At 43.4% G+C, this 24940-nt stretch overlaps 1 protein-coding gene across 2 annotated transcripts in view; it reads left to right on the top strand.

The window, feature by feature from the left end:
- Positions 1-24940, top strand: part of LOC122805474 (dapper homolog 2-like) — a 214486-nt gene that overhangs the window by 91582 nt on the left and 97964 nt on the right. The window lies entirely within an intron of this gene.

Here is a 24940-nt window from a genome sequence, read left to right as displayed (position 1 = left end):
TCCTGGAGTTGGATACCTGGTCCTCTGTTCATACCTTCACCAAGCACTACAAATTGGATGGTATTTCCAAGTCCAGAGCGGGGTTTACCAGCTTTGTTCTCCTTAGCTTTGTGGAAAATGTTTCTGCTCCTTTTCCCATTTTCTCCTCTGGATGAGCTTTGGCATTCTCCCTCATGTTGAGAATACTGTATGAATAGAAGGACATAGAATTGCTGTGTGAAATATTACCATAATACTAGATGTCTTTCTCTTCTATATGCTGCTGTATTCCATCCCCCTGCCTTCTCCCTGATGCTTGTCTGATCCCTGGTTTCTTGTTGCTCACTTATCAGGCTGATGTTTTGCAGCATTCAGTTCTGAGGTAGGTACACACTGACATCTGCTTTATTCCCGATGTCTCTTTATGACCGACATATGCTGAGTGAGGTGCGCCGTTGCACGTACCTTGCAGTAGCATTTAGACTTTGGTAAACTGGCTGGATGTCCGAGTCAGCCGGAGGCGGACTCCCCCATGTTGTGAATACTGCAGCATATAGAAGAGAAGAACTTCTATGGTTATGGTAAGATTTTGCACAACTATTTTCTTTCATTTAGATGATCAAGGGAGAGGTGCAGTGCCACTGATATGGCATCAGCAGTGCACCTGTTTGTCCGATAAGTGAATTGCAGAGGATCAAAGGTTGATGGTAGAATTGCTGACAGGTGCTTTTTAACATTCCTGTCAAAACATTTCAAGACGTTAGAAGTTAAAGCAACCAGTGTGTACTCATTCAAGCAAGAGGGATTGGCTTTTTTTTGGAAGAGGGATGATATTTGTTACCTTGAAGCAAAAGGGTATTTTTTCCTAGAGTAAGGGAGGTGTTGAAAATATCTGTCATAACTGGGCATAGTTGATCTGCACACCCTTTTAGTACTTTGCCCAGTATATTTTCTGAGACAGCAGCCTTCATGTGATTCACTTTCTTTAGCTGAGCTCTCACTACCTCAGAGTTAAGACTGAGCACCCCCTCACTCTGGTCAGTGGTTAACCTAGTTACAGGCAAGTTAGTTTTCTCTCAGATTTTACCAAAGAAGGTGTTCAGCGTGTTCAGGAATTCAGTGCCGTCTTCCCACTGAGCTGCCCTGATTTTATAATCTGTGATCTGTTGTATCCCTTGCCAAAGACTCCTAGTATCCCTCATGTCCTCAAAGCGACTCTGTACCCTCCTTCCATACTCCCTCTTAGCCTGTTTAATGCCTCTTTTTAGATTTGCTCTGGTTTCACTTAGACCTTCCTTGTCTTTTAACCCGAATGCTGTATTCCTTGCCAGGTGAGCCAAGGCTTTCGGTTGGCTCTAATTGTGATACTTTTGGTGATACATAATCAACACACTTTGAGATGTAGCCATTACTGCTTCTGTGTAGTCATCTATATTTACCAGTTGGTCTGATGTGGCTGCCTCTCTGAATACATCCCAGCAAGTACTTTCAAAACAGTCCTGGAGACGCATTCCATTGCCTCCTCAGGCCAAACCTTGATCTGCTTCACTGTGGGCTTTTCTCTGATCAGAGTAGGTTTTTAGGCTGGTAGAAGAATGATGGTAATTGCTGGAACCTGTGTTCTGTGAGACTGCATTACAAATTATCTGCAAATATACAGAACTGGGTATATATTTTTTTGGTTATAGAATTTAATTGTTGCTTAAATTTCTGTTGAAACTGTTGTCTCTCTGTTCTGAGAGACCGATCGGCAAATATACAGAGCTGAGAATATTTTTTTTGGTTTTAAAGTTTGTACTGTTAGTTGTTGCTTAGATCTCTGCTGAAACTGCCCCCCCCCCCCATTTTCTGCCATGTCTTCAGTTGGTGTAGTAACAGCTGCATTCAAATTGCTGGAATCTGTGTTCTGAGAGACTGCCTTACAAATTATCTGCAAATATACAGAGCTGAGTATATTTTTATTTGGTTATAGAGTTTAATTGTTGCTTAGATCTCTGTTGAAACTGTTGTCTCACTGTTCTGAGAGGCTGATAAATATACAGAGATGAGAATATTTTTTTTGGTTTTAAAGTTTGTACTGTTCGTTGTTGCTTAGATCTCTGTTGAAACAGCTTTTTCTCACCCACACCCACCCTCCCTATTTTTGGTTTGTAGTTTAAATTTGGTGGCTTTTGCAGTTGCCCGCCCCACTGTTGATTTGATCTGGGACACTCCCCCAGTCCCATCTCTTTACCACATTCTACCTAATAAATTCTTTCTCTTTACCACATTCTACCTAATAAATTCTTTCTGCACTTGCTTTTCGTCCTTTTTAATTTAATTTAATTTCTGAATCCCTCAATCAAGCATGCACAGCTTTTTCCACCCTGGTCCTGCGGTCCGGTCTGCCCAGCCTGCACTCTATACTTTCAACCCTGGGCCCTCCCACCCTGCATATAAGTAAAAGGAGATTTTTCTTCTGATTAATTCCTGAGGGCATCTGAATCCCAGTTGCTAACCTGACACACTGCAAACAACCTCCAAGGAGTTCCCCCTACAAGACTGAGCTAATTACTTTCAACCCTGGGCCCTCCCACCCTGCTTATAAGTAAAAGGAGATTTTCTTCTGATTAATTCCCAAGGGCATCTGAATCCCAGTTGCTAACCTGACACACTGCAAACAACCTCCAAGGAGTTCCCCTATAAGATTGAGCTAATGTATGTGTTTAAAGCAAGGAAATAGTTATTGTAACCTAGCTGGGCTATTTTCTTTTCTTTCTAAGCCTGACCTCCTTGTATGCACTCCAGCAGCTTTCCGCAGACCGGTTTACCCCCCCCCCCCCTAATTTATCCCCAACACAGAACTTACTACACCCTTCAATAGATTTGGTCATTCCCCTGCTAATTGTTACTGTTCTCCACTAGGTGGCAGTCTCTGCCTATACAACCCCTAGCCTCTTAGCTCTCTCTCTCCCTACTGGTTTCTAGAATCACTCTAAGAGCTAGCAGAACTTCATCTTCACTAAATTATTTGTTCCTACTGGTTTCTAGTATCTCACTAAGAGCTATCTGACATTAAATTATACACATTCTTTTCTCTACAATACCCTCCTGAAATGTCACCTACTCTACCTTGCCTGGCACCTGCGGTTAAATTCGTTCTACTATAGCTAGCAAACTACACTTTTTCTGCTGCACTCACCTCTTTAGCTCATCCCGCTCTGTTCGCACTGCGGGCTCACTCTGCTCCCCTAACCTGCCCCCAGTACTCTCAGCTTTTTTCTCCCACTACCACACCCCCACAGCTCAATTAGCAAATACCTTTACTCTGCTCATTACCTGTCCCACATAAATCCCTCCCTCATACACTCCTACACTCTCCCACATAAACCCCTCCCTCATACACTCCTACACTCTCTTTTAAAGTCTATATTTCTCACTCATCATAATCCTTACCTCCCCATCTCTTCTTTAACATGTTCTCTTTAAATCACCACTACTCCCATGCCCCCTACCTCCTCCTTCTCTTCTAAATTCCCTTGCACCAAGCTACCTCATATTCCTCCCAGATATGCCTTATACTTCCAACAAAAACTACCTCCACACAAACTCTCCCCTACCCTCATTCTGCATTTCATTTCCACTTTATCTCGCCTTCCCTCATTCAAACAAATCCTCTGATCCTATTCCATCCTAAAATCTTCTCCTCTAAAGCCAAGATAATGTCTCCTACTCTAATTTGTAACCTTCCCAACCTTACACATTACAAACCTAAATGCCAAAAGGATGTCTCCCTCTTCTTACTAATGCTAGCAGATGATATCCACCCTAATCCTAGCCCCATTACATGCAACAACTCCAATAATCCCACAACCCTTTCCACCCCACATAATACCATAAGGATCTTTACAATTAACGCTCAGTCTTAGTAATAAATCTCACCTATTTCACTCCTGGCTAAGCCACAACCAACCTGATATCCTAGCTATATCTGAAACCTGGCTCAGACCTTCCATCTCTGATTCAGAAATCCTGCCCCAAGGTTTTCACATTCTCAGAAATGACAGAATTAATAAAAAAGGTGGCGACTCTGCCCTAGTATATTCCAATCTTCTCAACTTAATACTGCTCCAAATTCCTATTCCATAATTCCAGAACACTGAACTAACCGCTGGACTACTAAAATTAAACAGGCACAGAAATATCTGCTTCATTGCCCTCCACATCTCCCCTGGAAATAATATATCAATACTAGAAGAAATTCTCCTGTAGGCTTCCACAAAAATCAATTATGAAACTTGCATCTTAGGAGATGTAAATATTGATTGGAACAAACTCAACTGCCCCTCCCCATCCATCAGTCTCTATAATTTCACTCAGACTATCCAAACTATCACCCGACCTAACAAAAATAATCCTCCAGGATAAGCCTTAGACTGGATTCTCGTCTCTAACCCTAACAGAATAACCAACTCTGGCACTATTCCTGATACCATTAGTGACCATCTCCCTGCCTTTATCCATCGCTCTACCACCTCTTCCCCTTACCAGCATCAATTTATCCAAACTTGCAACCTTAGCAACTTCAACCCCATTACCTTCTCTAATTTATTCAAACAAATGAGCTGGCACATGCTAAACTCCCTACCCCTTGATAAAGCTATAGACCATTTCAACTGTGTCTTCCTTGATACTTTAAACTCTGTAGCTCCCCCAAGAAATAAAAGGATCAAATATAATTCAACTCCATGGCTTACCAAAGAGACCAAACTAATTATGCACCAAAGGGACAAACTATGGAAACTTCACCAAAAAACATGCCCAACACATTACTTCAATACAAACAGCTCTGCAACCTTGCTAAACAACTAATCAACAAAGACAAAAAAAAAAATCTACTACACTAAGCTCCAGTCTAACAACCGTAATAATCCTAAGCAATTCTGGAGGTCTATAAGCTCACTTGTCCATCCAGGCTCAAAATCTAACCCCTGCCCCAACCCTAGCAAAACTGATCTTGAACTAGGCTATGAATTTAATTCTTTCTTCATCAAAACCATTTCTGCCCTCAATAAATCCTTTCCTAACAATAACCCAGCCAATCCCACCAAATAACCATCCTCCTCTATTTGAGCTCAAACCTGTCTCTACAGCTCTCATAACAAAACCCCTATCCAAACTCAAACCATGCTCTAATGCACCTGACAACATCCCCTCATCCTATCTAAAACTTGCCGCAGATGGGATCGCTCTCCCAGTCAGTATCATTATAAGCAGATCAATAAAAGAATCCTACATCCCCAAACTCTGGAGATCAGCCTTCATCCTCCCTCTCCACAAGGGAGGAAAAAATACTTGCATCTCAAACTTCCGCCCTATTGCCTTACTCTCCCCGAGCTCTAAAATCCTTGAAAAGTGCATCCACCTCCAACTTATGCCATTTCTAACACAAAATAACCTCCTCGCACCCACCCAGCATGGCTTCCGCCCTGGCCACAGCACCAACACAGCCCTAATCTCTTTCTTAGATACTGTTAATAAAGCCAGAGACTCTGGACAGCTAATATCTACTGTTCTACACGATCTGTCCAAGGCTTTTGACACCATCTCCCATAACCATCTTCTTTACCATCTCTCTAACCTTCACATCTTACCAAAAACTCTTTCCTGGTTCTCCAGCTACCTATCAGAAATATCTCAGGCAGTCAAATGGAAAAACACCATCTCTTCTTTCTTACCCACCCCCACTGGTGTCCCACAGGGATCCATCCTCAGTCCTATGCTATTTAACATCTTCATCAATAACTTCCACACTGCTATACCCGACCCCAAAATCATTCATCATGCAGATGACTCTACCCTAGTCTGCTCTGCCTCAAACCTCCCTGAACTGCTGTCTAAAACCCAGACTGCCTTCTGCAAAACTGAAAACTGGATGCACCAAAACCACATCTCTCAACGCTAGCAAATCCAAAATTATTCTATTCTCACCCTCTAAGAACTACTCCTTCAATAAACGTGACTTCAAAATCCTCAGCCAAACAAACACACCTATAGAAGTCGTCAGTTCCGCTAAACTTATCGGCATAATTGTTGCTGAACAACTAAAGTTCGATATACATGTACAACAAAACATAAAAAAAACCCACCAAAAGCTAGGTACGTTGTAGAGGAACAACCACTTTCTCTCTAACACAACAAGGCACACTCTGGCCTCTACTTTTCTCCTTCCTTCCTTACAATATGGTGCACCTCTCCTGACCAACCTGTCTTCCTCTACCACCTCTAAACTAGAAAGCTGCTACAATAAAATCGCTAAATTTGCCCCCAAAGCCAAAAACTCCACTCATCGCTGCCTCCCCCAACAATCCCTGAACTGGCTAGAACTACCAAACCACTTAGATTACCTACAACTCTCCATAGCACACTCACTCATATTTTATCCTGCTAAATGCCCTGCTCTACCCAATATCCTTCCACCTTATATTCCCAACAGAGCCCTTAGATCTGAACATCAGAACTTAATTTCTATCCACAAACCTAAACATCCTGCCGGCCAGATGCTCCTCTCCTATGCCCCTGGCAACAAATGGAACTCCCTACCCCCACTTAGAACGACTCCAAACACTGAAAATTACAAGGCCTTACTTTTCAAACACCTGTCTACTAAATAGAAATGCCCCTGCCTCCTGCCTACTTAGTCTGGGACCACTTCTAGTATAAGAGTCTCCTCTTTCTGATACATTTACCCTATCTTCCTCCTATAGACTTATTCTTTCAACTATATCTATCTCTCCCTGCAATTCTCCTGCAGCTTTATCCCTCTACTTAACTACTTCTACTACTTCTACCCCTAGAGCTAGATTTGATCACCAAAACTGGTAAATGCCACCTAATCCTTCTACTCCAATCTTTCTACTCCTACAGCTGTACTTGCTCAACAAAACTTGTAAGTAACTACACAATCCTTCTACTCCCATAACTATACCTGCTCAACAAAACATGTAAATATTGTAAATATAGAGCACAAATTTCTATCTCTAATTCTTTCACTCAAAACGCTACCACTATTTCTCCTTCCTTTCAACCTTAACTATCCTTTAGGAATCTCTAAGAAATACTGCTATACTATGCAAATGTAGTAACCGTAACTTATGAATTGTACTCTCATACTGTCCTGTATTCATTGAAATCGTATTCTGCAAAATGTTTAATGCTTTCTAAATTCTTGATTGTGTTGAAATTCTGTATGTAATATTTTTTATGCATTTTCGGAGCTTTTCTTCCCGGGCCTCCACTGAAAATGGGCCATGTTGACCCAGTGGACTTCCCCGGTAATCAAACTGGAATAAATAAATAAAATAAATAAATAAAATAAATTACATTTTTTTAAACTGTGCTTGGTGCAATATTGCTGCATACTCGTGTGCTAGCTTGCACTGCATGTGAATTGTTTTTAGTACTGTTTTTGCTACTTTTCTGTGAACAAAAAAAAAAAACTGTAAGCCTGTTTCCTACCTTTCCTGTAAGTAGTGTGGATTTTGGTTCACACAGCCTATCTTGACCTTGCCAAGGCTTTCGACACCATCCCCCATTCTGGAATTATAGCTAAAATCACTAAACTAGGTATAAATCCCTACGTCACAAGACTGGTTGCCAACTGGCTCACTGACGGAACACACACTGTAAAAGTTGCAGACTCCAAATCTTACCTCAAAGCAGTGACAAGTGGAGTACCACAGGGTTCCTTCCTGGGACCTCTCCTGTTTGGTATCTACTTCTCTGAAGTACAAGCTAACACAGAAGGCCTCTGGCTAACGAAGTTTGCAGATGACTACAAACTAGGAGGCATAGTCAAGTCCCCAAATGATGTGGACATCCTACAGAAGGGCCTCACTGAGACAGATGCCTGGTGTCAGAGCCATGGCCTCAAGCTCAATGCCAAAAAGTGCAGTGTCATCCCCTTTGGTAAAAGCTCTGTACCCATGAACTACCACATAGGCAGCAGTCTACTTAACACCGAATGCGTGATGAGACCTTGGGACCCAGGTGGACAGTAGTCTTTCTCCTTTGATAGTCACATCACCACAGTAGTCAGGAAGTCCTTCTACGTGGCACACCCTATCATAAAAGGGTTCTCATCCAGGAAAAAAGAGGTCATTGTTCCCCTCTACTCGTCACTCATTAGACCTATTATATATAGAGTATAACGTCCCTTTTGGAATGTACCTCACAAGACATCTGCAGCAGCTGGAAAGGCCACAGAGGTACCTCACAAAGAGGATTACTGGCCTCAAATGCCCTACACTGACCTCCTCAAAAAACTCCAGCTTTACTCCGTAGCATATCACCTACTCCAAGGTGATCTCTGCCTAACATATAAAGCTTTGTCAAACCCAGAGCTGTTGGACATGCTGCACCTAAAGAAATCTCAATCCCTCTGAGCTACACGCTCTAGGGACCTAAACCTTGTCACCACACTAAACAAGACACGCTGGAGGGATAGATTCCGTTCCCAGAGACTTCCTATACTCTGGACAAGCTTCCCATCTATGTCGAGCAAAGTTCTTCATTAGCACTCTTCAAGAAAAATCTTGAGTGGATGGGAAATAGGAAATACACCCCGGGGATCACTTGTGTCTGCTGGACAGTGGCACAGGAAAATAACTTTCTTGGGTGGAGTAAGCTGTGGAACCTTGCTGGCTAGGCTTACGTAGGCCCTTGGGCCGATAGCCTAGTACCTAACTATGAACCTATAAGGTGATCGGAGCTTCCTATTTTAGGTTGATGTTTTGCCTTGTAGACTTCTTTTATGTTGGTGCATGCCCTGTTGAAAATGCTTGTATTTCTTGTGGGAAAGTCTACATAGTGATAATAGTGGGGCAGCACCTCTCTTAGATCAGCTCGATTGAAGCCACTTGCTACCACATGTGCAAAGTCTGAGTTTTTACTCTGTAGCTCAGAGATAATGTTGTGTAGTTTGTTCAGGCCTCCAGTGATATTAGCACTGGGTGGAATGCAAACTACTGTTGCATAGACTCCATTAAACTCCCTGGGTTCGTACAAATGTCAACGTTTTAAGGACTAGAACTCTAGATCATCAGAGCAGTGTGTCTGTACAATCTCGCAGTTCTTACACCATCTCTAGATCATCAGAGCAGTGTGTCTGTACAATCTCGCAGTTCTTACACCATCTTTCATTAATGTAGATACAGACTCCACCTCCTTTGGCCTTTCCACACAAGGCTTGGCATCTTTTTGCCCATAAGCGTGTGAAACCCTTTAAGTTAACAGCACTATCACTGATCTTGCTATGCAGTCATATCTCAGTAAATATCAGTAAACCGGTATTTCTCACCATTTTTGTGGAGAGGTTAGCGTTAAAAAGTCCATCTTGTTGTCAATTGGAGCACACATTAGATAGCAGTACAGATGGCAGTATAGGCCTGTGAGGATTAGTCTTCAGCTTACCAGCAATCCTAGCTCTGCAACCTCTTCCTGGTTCTGTGACATCTTTTCCTCTTGTACCTTATCCGGAGTGTTCCAGGACCACCTTCCTGTTTTAAGCACATTCGAGCATGCTGGTTTAAAATACAAAGGTCCAGGAGTTCTAATAGTGAAGTAGGCCCCGAATACTTCACAGACTGCAGTGAATCCAACCAGCAACACTGCACTGAAAGCTAGTTGATTTCTAGTAACTTTTGTAAGTTACTGTACCTTTATTTAAGAGACCAGAAAGTCATTTTCTCAGTGTTTAAGTGTAAAACAAGACAGATTGAGCATTTCTCTACAAGCCGACACAGCCGCAGCCTCCCTGGGCGCTGCCTTTTTTTTCACTGCCAACAAATGTGAAGGATCAGGCTGAAGTGGGATTGAATCCCAACACTGCCTACAACTATACTACTTTGGTATGTGAAGGGCAGAGGCTTCGGTTTGCCAACAAATCTGAAGGATCAGGCTGATAGGGGGTTTGAATCCCAACACTGCCAACCAGTATACCACCTGGGTATGTGAGGGACAGAGGCTTTGGTCCTTGAATCTGCTGCACTGCACCAAACAGATTTGCTGACCACCAGTGATGTGTTTTGTCATGTTACACCTCTGCTATCCAAAAGTGTAAAGTAAAAAAGGAAAAGTCAACTTTAGGCTGCTGGAGCCAAGCTGAGTTTTGTAAGATGCACTGTTACCTTTGGTTTGGACATCCAACTTCCATACCTGGAGTAGGACTGCACTTTGACCACTTATACAGCTGTGTCTTTGGCCTAGTACCCCACACCCCTTTTTAATCTCTCTTGTTGAGTCGCAATGCCGTCCAGTGCCCCCTGTGCATGGTAATTGCCTTCCAAACAAATTAGCATTTTTAGATGCATATAGACAGAGTTCTTAGGGAAGTCTAGTAGAATTATCTAGTTCCTTGCATCTTTTATCCTGGCTTAGTAAGACCATCACCTGTATAGCTATGGCAATAGATCAGACACACCAGTTATGTGCAATTTAAGATTTAGTCAAGTGTAAGTAACAAGTATTATCTGTAAACTTCAGGTAAACACAAGTAAAGCCATAAATATTATCTGCGTTTATCTTCCCCCAGGAAATAACAGCAATATACTAGAGCATATCCTCAACTGGCTTTCTATTAATCTCCCGCAAGAAACCATGGTCCTCGGTGACTTTAATATAGATTGAAATTCCTGTACTAATACTAATCCCTCTACCCACATTAACCTGTATGGCTTCTCACAACTTATAAACTCCCCTATCAGAAATAATAGACTCAATAACAAAGAAAGTACCCTGGATTGGATACTTACTAATAATCCTCAGCAGTCCTATACAACAGGAACCCTTCCAGATGATATAAGTGACCACTCACTTACATATATTATCAGACATAAAACCAACATAATATTCTCTAACACTCTCAGAACAATACGCTCTAAAAAGGAATTTAACCCAGAACTTTTCCAAACAGAACTAAGACAATGTAATTGGATACCATTAAAATATCTCCCTCTAAATGAAGGAGTGGAATACTTTAACTCCACATTCTTAGCCACCCAGGATCACCACGCTCCAATTTGCTCTATTAGAATTAAAGCTAAACCAGCCCCTTGGCTCACTAACAATACTAAACAAAAAATCCAACTTAGAAACAAATCCTGGGCAAAATGGCGTACAACTAAGAATGCAACAGACCGCCAAACCTTTAGCGAACATAGAAACAATACAAAAAAAGCCATACTTCTAGACAAAGAATTTTCTTCAGCTACAGCAAACCTCTCTCAAAGAACCCAAAAAATTTTGGACTTCTATTAATAATCTTCTTTATCCAGGCCAATTAATAACACCTAACCCACTAGGCTCTAACCCTGAGAATCCCACACAAACAGCAAATGCCTTTAACTCTTTCTTCACTGATACCATCCAAACTCTAGCTAGCCACCTATCTCCTGACATATCTAATCTGACCACTTCCTCTACAAATCCACCTCCTCTATTTCACCTCCAACCAGTATCTACCTCCTTCATTTCCTCTCTTTTACATAAGTTAAAAGCTACCACCCCCTCAGCTGACAAACTCCCAGCAGAATTCTTGCAAAAAGGAGCTAAAGCCATTGCCTACCCTATTTCTATTCTGATAAATAGAACAATAAGTGAAGGAACTGTCCCTTCAATATGGAAAATTTCACACATCATCCCACTACACAAAGGTGGGAGCTCCAATGACTTTTCTAACTTTCGCCCCATAGCTTTACTTTCCCCTATTGCAAAAATTATGGAAAAATGCATCCATAAACAACTACTCAACCACCTTCTCCAGAACAACCTACTTTCGCTAACTGTCAACATGGCTTCAGACCTTACCATAGTACCACCACTGCACTGCTATCATTCACAAACAGCATCAACAATAATCGTAACAATAATTGTCTTTCATCTGCAGTCTTCATTGACTTATCCAAAGCTTTTGACATGGTTAACCACCAACTACTACTCCATACACTGAATACTCTCTCACTTGATCCTCTTGCCTTGAACTGGTTTACATCTTACCTTGATAATCGTCACCAGGCTGTACTCTGGAAAAATAAACTATCCGATCACCTTCCTGTCTCTCTCGGTGTCCCTCAAGGATCCATATTAGGCCCACTCTTATTTTCCATCTTCATTAATGACCTGCAAACAGCCATTCCTTACTCCACCTGCATTCAGTATGCAGATGATTCTACCATAATCTGCTCAGCCTCTTCTCAAATTGAACTACAGTCTCTTACCCAAAAAGCATTCAACACTGTTGAACTATGGTTTTCTCAATGCTGCCTCCTCCTGAATCCCAAAAAAACTAAACTGCTACTCTTCTCACCAACCCAAAAGTCCACATCTCTACCTTTCAGTCTCACTTCTAACAATGGTACTCTTATCTCTCCTAACCCTACCACTAAACTTCTAGGAATAACAATAGACAACAATCTAAACTTTGATACTCACATAAACACTACAATAAAGTCAGTCAACAAAAAACTGGGATCCCTCTACAGAATTAAACCTTATCTTACACCAGCAGCTAAGACTGCTATAGCCAGAACCCACCTAATATTCACCCTGCTTTACGCATCTCCCATTTATACTAATCTCTCAAAAAACAACATCAAGAAACTAACTACTTCCTATAATAATATTGCTAGATTTTCTACAGGCTCTCCTTACAGAACCCATCACTGTCTAAATCTTAAACTGGCTTGAATTTCTTAATCAGCTTCAATATCACCAGCTTATAATAGCCCATAAGACTATATCTACCTAACAATATTCCAGTACTCTCTAGCCTCATTACACCTTATAAAAACCTCACATCTCTACGCTCCTCTAACAAACTACTGATCAATACTACTAAACCCAACAACACAGCAGGTGAGTCTTTGTTCTCTAACTCTGTATGAAAACTTTGGAATAAACTTCCCTCTGAAATCACATCTCAAACTTCTCTCTCAGTTTTCAAAACAAATTTGAAACTCTACCTTAACAATCACTGGCTATGTACCTGTACTAACCCTGACTAAATCTTCTCATATTCACTTATCCCACCTCATCCCTTACTAGCTACCTTTTATGTATCAATAAACTGCATTATTGTATATATCTTACAAGTATATATCTACATCATACCTCAGTCCCTTACAAAATGACCATGTTAATTCTACTCTGTACCTTACAAAATGACCATGGTAACACCAATTTGTACTATTTGAAGAGGAAGAAGGAAAAAAAAAAAAAAAACATTTTTTATAATATTGCTATTTCTATTATCTGTATAACTCCTGTTTTTAACTTTGTAAAAAAAATTCTGTATGATTCTTGGAGCTTTTCTCCCCGGGCCTCTATTGAAAATGGACATGTCTCCAGCTAGACTAGCCTGGTCAACAAATGTAAAATAAATAAAATAAAATAAATAAAAATGATATTTCATTAGTAGTATGCTTAAGAGAGCTAGCTAATTGGAGCCCAATTCCACAGCTTACCAGTTTACAGTGCTAAATAATACCTTCTTCTCAGATATGTAATCTCCAATAATTAATGAATTGACAGTCACAAGATCTTAAATGTGAATAACTAAAACTTAAAGAAGTAGGGAAAGTGCTGATCACACAACATGCTTGATCGTGAGCATGCACACACACATATATGTGTGTGTGTGTGTGTGTATATATATATATATATATATATATATATATATATATGCAGCAATTAATAATACACAAGAAAGGACAGGAATAGCTGAAAAAAATCTGACTAATACTAGCTATACCACTTGTGTCTCTCCTGTATTGCAGAGATATGGCCTCCAAGTATTCTAAGTTAGTAAATGTGTTGTACAGGACAGAATGGCAGATAGCGAACCTTTGCAGATGTGGATACGGTGGTGCTCCAAGCAAGACTAGGTTGACATTACATTAGTTTCACTTCCATATATGGTGTTCACCAAGGTCATGGCAGTGGTTGCAGCCCACCTGAGACTTCAGGGCATTCAGGTCTTTCCGTACCTAGACGACTGGCTCCTTACTGCCACCAACGGGCATCAGCTCTGCGTGGCAAGAGATTATGCTCTGACCCTTGCCCAGAGCTTAGGCATCTCTGTAAACCTCCAGAAATCCTCTTTGCCCCGTACAGGTCCTGGAGTTCATAGGGGTCAAGTTAGATACCCGTATTTCTCGAGCTATGCTAACTGCAGACAGGATAAATAGCTTGTCGTGTCAGGTGCTAATTCTTCTTCAAAGCCCGGCCCCGGAGGCGGAATTAGTTCTGAGGGCACTAGGATCTATGGCAGCAGCGATCAGTCTCGCCCTTCACGCGCGTCTGCGAATGAGGATTCTGCAGTGGACCCTTCAAGTTCAGTGGTCCCTGCTACTCCAGCCGTTGAATACTCCGATTCCTCTGAGCAGAGTTTGCAGGCACTCCCTTCTTTGTTGGCTCCACGCCCCAGAGCTGAAGGAAGGGAGGCCTTTTGTTGCCCCCCCCCCCAAGCCACACTGAACACGGATGCTTCTCGCCTCTGGAGGGGAGGGCATTGTTTGGGCAGAACCGTCCAAGGCACGTGGACTCCCCTGGAGACCACTTTGCATATCAATGTCCTAGAGATGAGGGCGGTGCTTCTAGCGTTGTAAGCTCTCCACAACCTTCTACCTCTGGGGACTATTGCAATCCAGACGGACAACATGTCAGTTGTCTGGTACATAAACAAGCAAGGAGGAACCAAGTCCTACCCACTTTGCCGGGAGGCTATGAGAGTGTGGGAATGAGCGATATCCACCAACCGCTTTCTGGTAGCAACGCACATTCCGGATCAGTCCAACATTTTGGCGGACAAACTGAGCAGAGTGATTCTCACTCCGTACGTGGGGTCTCTCAATCCATCAGTTGCGAAGCAGATCTTCCGCAAATGGGGTTGGCCTTGCTGCGATCTTTTTGCTTGTCCCTTCAACACAAAATGCAGTGAGTACTTCGCAATACTTCCCCCCCGAAGGGTAGAATCCCAGAGACGCTCTAGTCCATGCTTGGCCGCCCGGTCTACTTTATGCTTATCCACCCGTTCCGCTCATGACCAAGTTCATACAGAAAGCCCGTCGGGGAGCAGAGTTATCCTCCTAGCCCCATTCTGGCCTCGCCAGATCTGGTTCCCGTACCTGCGGTTTCGCAGTGTATCTCCGCCATGGATACTGGATCCCATTCCAGACATGATTTCGCATCCGGCGGGATTCCAGCCCCCAAACCTGGTGAACCTCAAGCTTGCGGCTTGGTTGCTCCAGTTCCACTAATGGCTAGGACTCCCGGTATCTCATCTCCTATTAAGGCCATTCTAGCCGCAGCACATAAGCCGAATACTAGGAAGATTTACTACAGCAAATGGAAACGTTTCTCTGTCTGGGCTAAAGATAGAGGCCTGGATCCATTTACAGTTCCTATTCCTACTATTCTAGACTTCCTGTCTCTGATATTCCGACAAGGAGCAAGTGCTTCTACAGTTAAGGTGCAATTGGCAGCCATCTCCCATTTCCATGTGGGAGATGGACTAGGATCTTTGGCTTCTACAAAATTATGTAAAACCTTCTTTCCTCTCGAAGCCTCCGGTGAAAGTGGTGGTGCCGCCATGGGATTTGGCCTTAGTCTTACAAGCCTTGACAGGCCCACCCTTTGAACTCGCGGTTTTATATATATATATATATATATATATATATATATATATATATATATATATATGCAGCAATTAATAATGCACAAGAAAGGACAGGAATAGCTGAAAAATATCTGACTAATACTAGCTATACCACTTGTCTCTCTCCTGTATTGCAGAGATATGGCCTCCAAGTATTCTAAGTTAGTAAATGTGTTGTACAGAACAGAATGGCAGATAGCGAACCTTTGCAGATGTGGATACGGTGATGCTCCAAGCAAGACTAGGTTGACATTACATTAGTTTCACTTCCATATATGTGTATATATAGTTCAGCCCATCGCATTTTTCTGAGAGAAAGTAACTAATCAGGATTTCTCCACATTTAAATTCCTACATGTACTGGAGTAGTTTCTCAGGAACCAGAGTTAATTACATCAGGCTTTTCCTCCACACAGAGAACTGCAGAAAATAAAATGCAACATTTCCAATACATCTACTAATGGTTTAACTGCATCTGGCCCCTTTCACAGTCTTTTAGTCACATTTTCAATGGCCTCTGGTTTCCTGTTGCAGAGAAGCAAGATGTTACATTTTATATTGCTATTGTAAGTTTCATACATTTCTTTTCTTTTATCTCCTGTTTATTTCATTTACGGAGAAAGATCACAAAGTTGCACACACATTTATGCCCAAGAAGCACATATACTGCAGAGTTTGTGAAGCTTTTTAGAGCTTTACAAATGTGCCAACATTCTGAAATGAGAGAAAAAATGTGTCACATTTTTAAATATTTTTTTCTACTCTAGCACCACAAATAGTATAAACAACCCCTAGTATTGCTCAAACTGTTCATATTGCAATGCACTTACTGATAACATGCATTTTTTGCAAGTTGCTAGATTTTTGCATGCTCATTTCAAATACAGAAAGATTTTGGATATTCATACTAACAAGCAAGTGGCAGCCGCTCTTGAGTAGTTCACACTTCGTGAGCAGTAGTAGTATATTTTTCCATCTCTTAGGGTACCTTGCATGCTGACCACCTGTAATCTGTAACTTATTTATTTATTAAAATAATAAATATCAGGTGACAAAACATAGTTATCTATTGCAGTGTATCCTAGACAGTCTTGGTGGTAGTTCTTCATATATCTGTGCCATGACATAAGAAACCATTGATGTCCAATGCAGATTTACCAAAAAGGGTGTTAAAGGCATTGAGTTAACCCCCAAATCCAACCCTTTAGATCACTTTTTCAAATATTTATCTCAGCAAGTTTTTAGTAGATGATATATGCCCTCACCCTGTTTGTATTAAGTCAGAGTTGTAGGCTAACCAAGACTTATCATGATGTTTTACTTTACCTGCATTTCTTTATTTTGCCTTACAGAATTTGCTACTACTAAGTATTCTTCTTGTTTTGAAGATTGTAACATGAGTTACCACCAAAACAAGCCTTTATCTTCTATTTTAAATGTGCAAAGTTTGAGTCTTGACAGAGGCAAGGACCAGCTTGCTTTGCTTTTTGTCCACTCCAGAGTTGCAGATATTCATTGCTTGCCAAGCTTTTTGACACAAGTTGAAATGTTCTTAAAACATACTATGAAAGCCACATTAAAGTAGCTTGGTAAGATTCACATTTTTCCTTTTTTCCTAATAGTTATTGTCCTTCTTTTACAGATATAACATGCATGGTTTGATTTTGACATCTGGTTATTGGTTAGGCTTGTAATGGTCTGCACTCTTCTGACTGATAACCTAGTAATGTGAAGTTGTTCAATCTCGCCATTTATTCTTACACATGGGTTTGGAGCTGAACTATCGGCTCCGAGTCGGCCGCTTTACTAGCTAAAGATCTCCGAGTAGCTCAAGGCCAGGTCCCTATCCCATGATGCTCTCTGTCCTACCCCAGATCTAGTTTGCCGCTGCAACAGATCGGAGGTCGTCTGGAGAGCTTGGGCCAGTTATTTACATTTATTTTCCTTTTAGGCATATTTTTGCTGACAGTTATTATTAGATAAAAGAATGTATATCTGTACTGTTTTTTTTGGGCAACTTAGCCTTAAAAATCTTTATTTAGAGTTCGTCATTATCAGAGCGGTTGCTCTTAGGCCTTGGCCTTTTCTTTTGTTATTCCCTATCCATTTATATATACTTATTAGTGTGACTTTATATCTTTAATAGTGTGATTTAGTGCTATTAGAGCATTAGTGTAGTGGATAACGTCTTGTTGTTCTTTATATTACTTAAAAGTGTGTTAGAGTGTTGGTGTCTGAGATTAGCGTGTCTGTTAAGATAAGACAGTGTGCTTAGTTATATCTGTACTCTTATTTGAGTAAGTTGTTGAGGGATCTAAACCACGAAGAAACTAATCCAAACCAAATAACTAAAAACACTGCTGGTGAGGGAAAAAAAACTGACGCCACAATCTCGTTTTTTAACGTGTTCGTTCGATTTAATACAAATGAACTTCTTCAGAAAGGTTTATGAGTGTTCTTAGTTATTTTGTTCAGGGATCTGGCAACTTAGACTATTTTGCAATTTAGACTTGCAGTTATATTTTCTTCAGTGGTGTTACTGTTGGTTATGATGTCTGACCATAAAGAAAAGCAGAAATATGGCTTCAATAAGTGTAAATGCGGGCAGAAGATGTCCATTACGGGCACCCATGGAGATTGTGTTTATTGTTTGGGGCCTGTTCACCTTCAGGAGGATTGCTCTATCTGTCATTCCTTCAGTAGTAGGGTTTTGCTGGAGAGACTAAGGAAACTGGTAGATAGAGGCCTATTGAAGCCAGATTTCCAAGAGTTCTTTGACAAGGCTGACCTAAAGTCATCGAAGCGGTCGAAGTCTTCTAAGGTGTCTTCGGAGCCCAAGTCATCGGCTCCGAGCCCTGCTGTTAAGGTGTGGTCGCCAGCTCCGCAGTCTTCAGAGCCGTGCACCGAGCAAGTGTTTTGGAGCCGGTCCCCAGTCTTGGAGCCAGTCTCTAAAACCTTGTGGTCACCTATCCTTCAGTCAGTGGCGTCTTCGATTCCTTCGACTCGCTGTTCGAGGACCCCATCTGATGCGGATGTGGACCGGGTGGTGCAGAGGCTTCTCGAGAACCTGGTACTTGCTAAATTGTTATTGGCCTCGACCCAATCCGCCTCGGGGCCTACGAGCATTCCACCTGCTTTGACTGCTCCTCCTCTGAGCCGAGTAGGGCTTTTGGAGCTGGGGGAGGAGGATCTGATGATTGTGGAGCCTTCAGAGCTGAGGCCTGTTCCACTGCCCTCAGCTCCATCAACCCTGACGTCTTCGGTTCCTTTGGAAGAGTCTGGGAGCCGACACTCTCTTGTTGGTTCCAGGGGAGAGAGTTGAACCGATGTGTCTGTTCCGACCCTTCCCCTCTGGGCTTTGGCGCGGATGGGTTCAGCTCCATCCTCTGGCTCAGAGCCCACTGTCTCGACACCGGGGAAGTTGCCGTCTTCTTCAGAACTGGCGGTTTCCTTGGGTTGTGGAGGAGTGGTGCCTTTGATATGAGGAGGGTTATGTCTTCTAAGACACGCATGTCGTCCGGTCCCACCTCCTCCTTCCCTAAGGTGCCGCTTTCTACCTCTACATCGCAGGTCCCTGTGAAGCGTTGAGACCCGGAGCCTCGGGTAACCCCATTGGGTGACCCTTGCTCTACTGAGACCTTACCAAAAGCCCCCACTGATGAGGTTCCCAGGGAGAGACTTTGTAAGAGGAGGCATTTAGATTCCCCGCAGGAGTCTTTGACATCAGACACGGACTTGGAGGAATCGGAAGGGTCCCCATGGTCCCCCTTGGAGGATGTCTCCTTTGCTGATATCCTGGAAGTCCTAAAGCAGAGGGGTAACTGGCAGTCCGTTAGCCCTACTTGAGGATGAGTCGGTGCTCTTGAAGGCCTTTGTGTCTCAACCTTTCACCTCCTGGGTGACTCCACTCTTTGACGAGCTGATGGATTTGGTTGTTCGACGGACGTGGGAGTCTCCTGATTCGATGGAACTGGTCCCTCGGAGGCCCAACAAGTTCATCACTTCTCCCCAAGACAAGACGTTTCTCACTAAGGGAGTCCCGGTTGATGCCATGGTAGTGGCGGCAGCCACCAAGAAAGAGACGTCAGAAACCTCTTCTACTGTCCATCCTCCCAATAGGGATTCCAGGACGATGGACAGATACGGGAAATGCATCTTTAGTTCTGTGACCTTTGCTATGCGATTGCTTAACTATTCGACTCATTTTACCCCTCTTCAAAGAGATCTCCTTAAAAAGCTTGGAGATGCTCTGCAGGGTAATACAGATGGAGCGGTCTTGGAGAAGGTCACAGCACAACTTAATACCCTTAACTCCATAGTGAACTCGTCCATGTGGCTCATTACCTTTGCTGCCAATGGTTTGAGTCGGGCAGCGGGTTCAGCGATAGCTCTTCGGAGACCATCCTGGATGCCCTTATGCTGCTTTGCGGAAGCCTTAAAGTCTTCCTTTATCAACACCCCATTCGATGGCTCTTCTCTTTTTGGTTCTAAAGTCAAGGAGATTCTCACTAGGTGTGAGCAAGAGGGAAAGACTATCTGCCGTAGGAATTTGTTTTTCCACCCCTACCAGACCATACCCCAAAGGGCAGAAAGGTGGGGAAATGTGGTTCCGAAGGTCCCAAGGAGCTTTCCAGAACATGTATAGTGAACCCCCCTCCAGGGGTAGAGGAAGGGGTGGTAATGGAAGACGCTGCCCCAGTGGCAGAGGGGGTCCGCAGAACCAGGGCGATAGAGATCAGTTCTTTGGTAAGCCCTATCAGCGCTCCTGAAAGGAGGTCCAACTGTCCTGCTGTGGAAGCAAGTTGGGGGTCGCTTGGCTTTGTATCTAGATGCCTGGCTAGGAATTGCAACAGATTCTTGGGTACAAAGCATAGTTACCAGAGGCTACATCATCCCAGTCTTAAAAAGCCCACCTGTGGGGGAAAAAAACTCAGATGTTCCACCCATTCTCAGGGATCAGGCAGCCATAGAAATTCAGAGGCTGCAAGAAAAGTCATCCAGCCAGTCCCAGCAGACCAGATAGGATCCGGGACTTACTCCAGATTCTTTTTAGTTCCAAAGAAGACAGGGTACTGGAGGCCCATCTTGGATCTCAGCAGACTCCACACATTTTTAAAGAAGGAGAAGTTCCGGATGGTCACGCTTCAGTCTATTCTCCCATTCCTCAGAGTGGGTGATTGGATGTGCTCGATAGAGCTCAAGGATGCTTACTACCATATCAAAATGGCCAGGCCATCCAGAGATCATTTGCGTTTCCGGCTGGGAGCCAGTCACTACCAATTCTGAGGACTGACCTTTGGACTCACAACAGCCCCCAGAGTGTTTACCAAATGCATGGCAGTGGTTATGGCTCACCTGAGGCGTCTAGGATTCCAAGTGTTTCTGTATCTGGACGACTGGCTCCTTACCCACCCCCTCCAGGCATCGACTAATTCTGTCCAGGGATCATACTCTCAATCTCTGCTCTCAGGCATCACTATCAATTTCGAAAAGTCTACGTTGTCACCATCGCAGCCTATCTCCTTTATCAGAGCAGAACTAGACACCACCACCACCACCACCACCACTGTAAGATTGCCCCCAGACAAAATAACCACTCTCTGAAACCAAGTCTCTGATATTTTGCAGAGAAGTATTGAAGCTACTAGGCAGCATGGCAGCTGCGCTCATAGCGGTTCCACTGGGACGTATGCACATGAGGATTCTTCAATGGTTACTATTCACCCAGTGGTCTTACCACCAACTTCCCATGTCACTCTTAATCATGATTACGGATTCTTGCAAGAAAGATCTTCACTGGTGGTCGACCACCCTAAAAGTTACAGTGGGTTGTCCATTTGTTTTTCCCCCGCCATCAGCCACGGTGACCACAGACACTTCTCTGATAGGGTGTTCGGGGGGGGGGGGGTTCAGGGAAGAATAGCCAAAGGCACCTGGTCGGAGACAGTCACAGTTGCACATCAATGTTCTGGAGCTGAGAGCGGTGCTTTTGGCATTGCAGCACTTCCACGACTCTCTGCCTCTAGGGACGATTGCGATACAGACAGACAACATGTCAGTGGTCTGGTACATCAGCAAGCAAGGGGGAACCAAGTCTTTACCCCCTGTGTCGAGATGCCTTGAGAACTTGGCAGTGGGCTGTATCCACAGGGCACTTTCTGATAACTCATATCCTGGGGGAATCCAACGTGATAGTGGACATACCGAGCAGAGCCATCCTTTTACCGCATGAGTGGTCCCTCAAAAATGAAGTTGCGGAGATGATTTTGCGCAGATGGGGCCAGACTTGCTGCGACCTGTTTGCATCCCCTATGAATGCCAAATGCAGAAGCTACTTTGCCCTGAATTTCCCTCCAGGAGACAGCCCAAGGGACTCGCTCGTACACGATTGGCCCCCGAGACTCCTATATGCATTTCCACCTACACCTGATTCTGAAATTCTTGCAGAAAGCCAAAACCCTGGGAAGGACTATAATCTTAATAGCCCCTTTTTGGCCTCATCCGATTTGATTCCCCTTCCTCCGACTCTTATCAACTGGAGGAACCTTGGATTCTGGACTCAGTTCCAGACCTACTGACATGTTCATCAGGGGCTCTCCATCCCTCCCTTCGTTCCGTCAGACTGACAGCCTGGCTGCGCCGATTCCCTGCCTAGCCAGGTCACAAGATTTTTCTTCGGAAGTGCAACACATCCTTGTACCTTTGCATAAGGGTTCCACCAGAAAGTTGTCTGCTAGTAAATGGAAGCGATTTGCCTTTTGGGCATCCCAGAATAACATTGATCCTTATGTTGCCCCAATTGCTAGTATACTGGAATTCCTATCTAAGTTTTTTCATGAAGGTGCTGCAGCTGCCACAATTAGAGATCAGTTGGCTGCTATCTCGAATTCTCACCTTGGAGCTGAAGGTGCTAATATGATGTCTCACAGATTATGTAGGGCCTTCCTTAAGGGCACCATTCATCTTAGGCCACCTGTTAGATAACCCTTTGCTGCCTGGAATGTAAATTTTATGCCATCACATATTATTCTTCCCCCCTTTGAGCCTGCATCATCCTGTCAGTTGAAGTTTCTTTCTTGGAAGACTGTTTTCTTGGTGGCCATTTCCTCAGCACACAAGGTATCTGAACTCCAAGCTCTTTCTATCAAACTCCCATATTTGGTGTTCCACCCAGACAGAGCATCACTGAGGGCTAAACCTTCATTCCTGCCAAAGGTGTGTTCTGAGACTAATCTGAACCAAACTATTGAACTTCCAACCTTTTTCAGTAATCATTCTAATGAGCTGGAATACATGTTGCATAAACTCGATGTTCACAGACAGTTGAGGTTCTATTTGGACAGAACAAAAGAATTTAGAAGGTCTCACCAACACTTTGTATCTCATGCTGATGCTAAGAAAGGATTACCAGTTTCTAAAGTTACCCTTTCCAAATGGTTAAATGACTGCATTAAATTTATCTACTCTTCAGCGAACCAAACATTAGAGCACGGTGTGAAGGTGCATTCAACTAGAGCAATTTCCACTTCTTTGGCTTATACATCTTGCTTACCTTTGGACACTATATGTGCAGCTGCCACTTGGTCTAAGCCTCATACCTTTATCACTCATTACAAAGTGGACAGGGCCTCCAGGGACAGGGCTTCCTTTGGTTCCACTGTCCTCAGGAATATACTCCCTTGAGCCACCCAGGATTAGGGTGCTTGGGATGCTACCCATGTGTAAGACTAGACGGTTAGATTGAACAACTTCAATAAAGAAGTTATATACTTACCATAACGTTCCATGTGAGTTGTTCATCTCGCCTTCATTCTTACATTCCCACCCACCTTTCCCCTCCGGGGTCTCGAAGAGCGAGTAGACTTTGGATCTGGTGGTGTTGTTCTGGGCCTTCTTACTCCGGCTGGAGTATTTATTGTGTTACACCTGTTCATGCTGGGTTCAGCAAACTAGATTTGAGGTAGGACAGAGTGCATCATGGGATAGGGACCTGGCCTCGAGCTACTCTGAGAACTTTAGCTAGTAAAGCAGCCAACTCCGAGCCGATGGTTCGGCTGCAAACCCATGTATATGAATAAAGGCGAGATGAACAACTCGCATGGAACGTTATGGTAAGTACATAACTTCTGATGTTAAGTTGTCAATCTCGCCTTCATTCTTGCTGGATGGGTTCGGAGCCGATCCTCTGCTCCGACTCAGCCAATACTAAAGCTCGAGGCTCCCTTATATCCCACAATGCTAGGCGGTAAATACCCAGATCTCGTTTGCCGCTTTACCTGCGATGTGCTTGTTTCTACCGGCTCTGCAGGTTAGTGACTTTTTATAGTTGTTAAACTCTAAAATCCCCTTATTTTTCTTTGGATAGTTTCTCTAAATAGTTTTTTTAGTTATCTATCCCTAGTTTCATTCGGGTTCCCCTAATTGTTTTTCCCATTTATCCCTTTATTTTTCTTAGGCCTTCGGGCCCTCCTAACTTCTTTCCCTTAGTCATACTTTATTGTGTGAGTGATTGGCTTAGATTTCCCCTTTCTTTAAAGGTGTGTCAGTGTGTGTGTCTGTGTTTTACAGATACTTTAGGATGTCTAAAGAATCCAAGGTCTCAGGCTTCAAGAAGTGTGACTTGTGCTGTCAGAAAATGTCTCTGACAGACGGTCACACTTCTTGTGTATATTGCCTGGGACCTTTGCACCTGCAGGACTCTTGTTCTGTCTGCCACGCTTTCAGTCCAAGAGTCCTGCAGGAACACAAAAATAAACTTATACTTCGAGGCTTATTAAAGCCTGAAGGCTCCCTGACCCAGACCGCATCAGGAAAACCTTCAAAGCCTTCCAAGGCATCGGCTCCAGCTTCAGAGCCGTCTGCTGGTGGCTCTAAGGCTGCTTCGACATCGACTTTGTCTGGAGCCGATGTTTCGAAGATCCATACTGTTACCTCGGCTCCGGCTGGAGCCGAGAGGTCCGAGACTCAGACGGCTCTGATAGTTTTGTCGGAGCCATCTACTAGGAAGAGGTCGAGATCCCCATCCATTGGCTCTATCCACTCGGCCCCGGGATCTCCACTCTTATCAGAGAGGAGCCATAGGTCCCACTCCTCTCGGTCCTCCAGACTGTCCGACCATGACTTAGAGAGGGTGGTGAGCAGACTTCTCAAGTCCCAGGCACTGGCCCAAATACTGCATAGCCCTACCCAAAGGTCAGTGGCTATACCCATCCCTTCCTCAGTTCCTCCTCCGATTCCCATGAGTTCGGAGCTGGAGCTTCTGGGAGCCGT

Source organism: Protopterus annectens, chromosome 6.part1, assembly GCF_019279795.1.
Source record: "Protopterus annectens isolate FY-2018-M chromosome 6.part1, PAN1.0, whole genome shotgun sequence".
In the NCBI taxonomy this organism is placed as follows: domain Eukaryota; kingdom Metazoa; phylum Chordata; order Ceratodontiformes; family Protopteridae; genus Protopterus; species Protopterus annectens.
The sequence above is the reverse complement of the archived record's forward strand: the minus strand, read 5'-3'. Positions and strand labels throughout refer to the sequence as shown.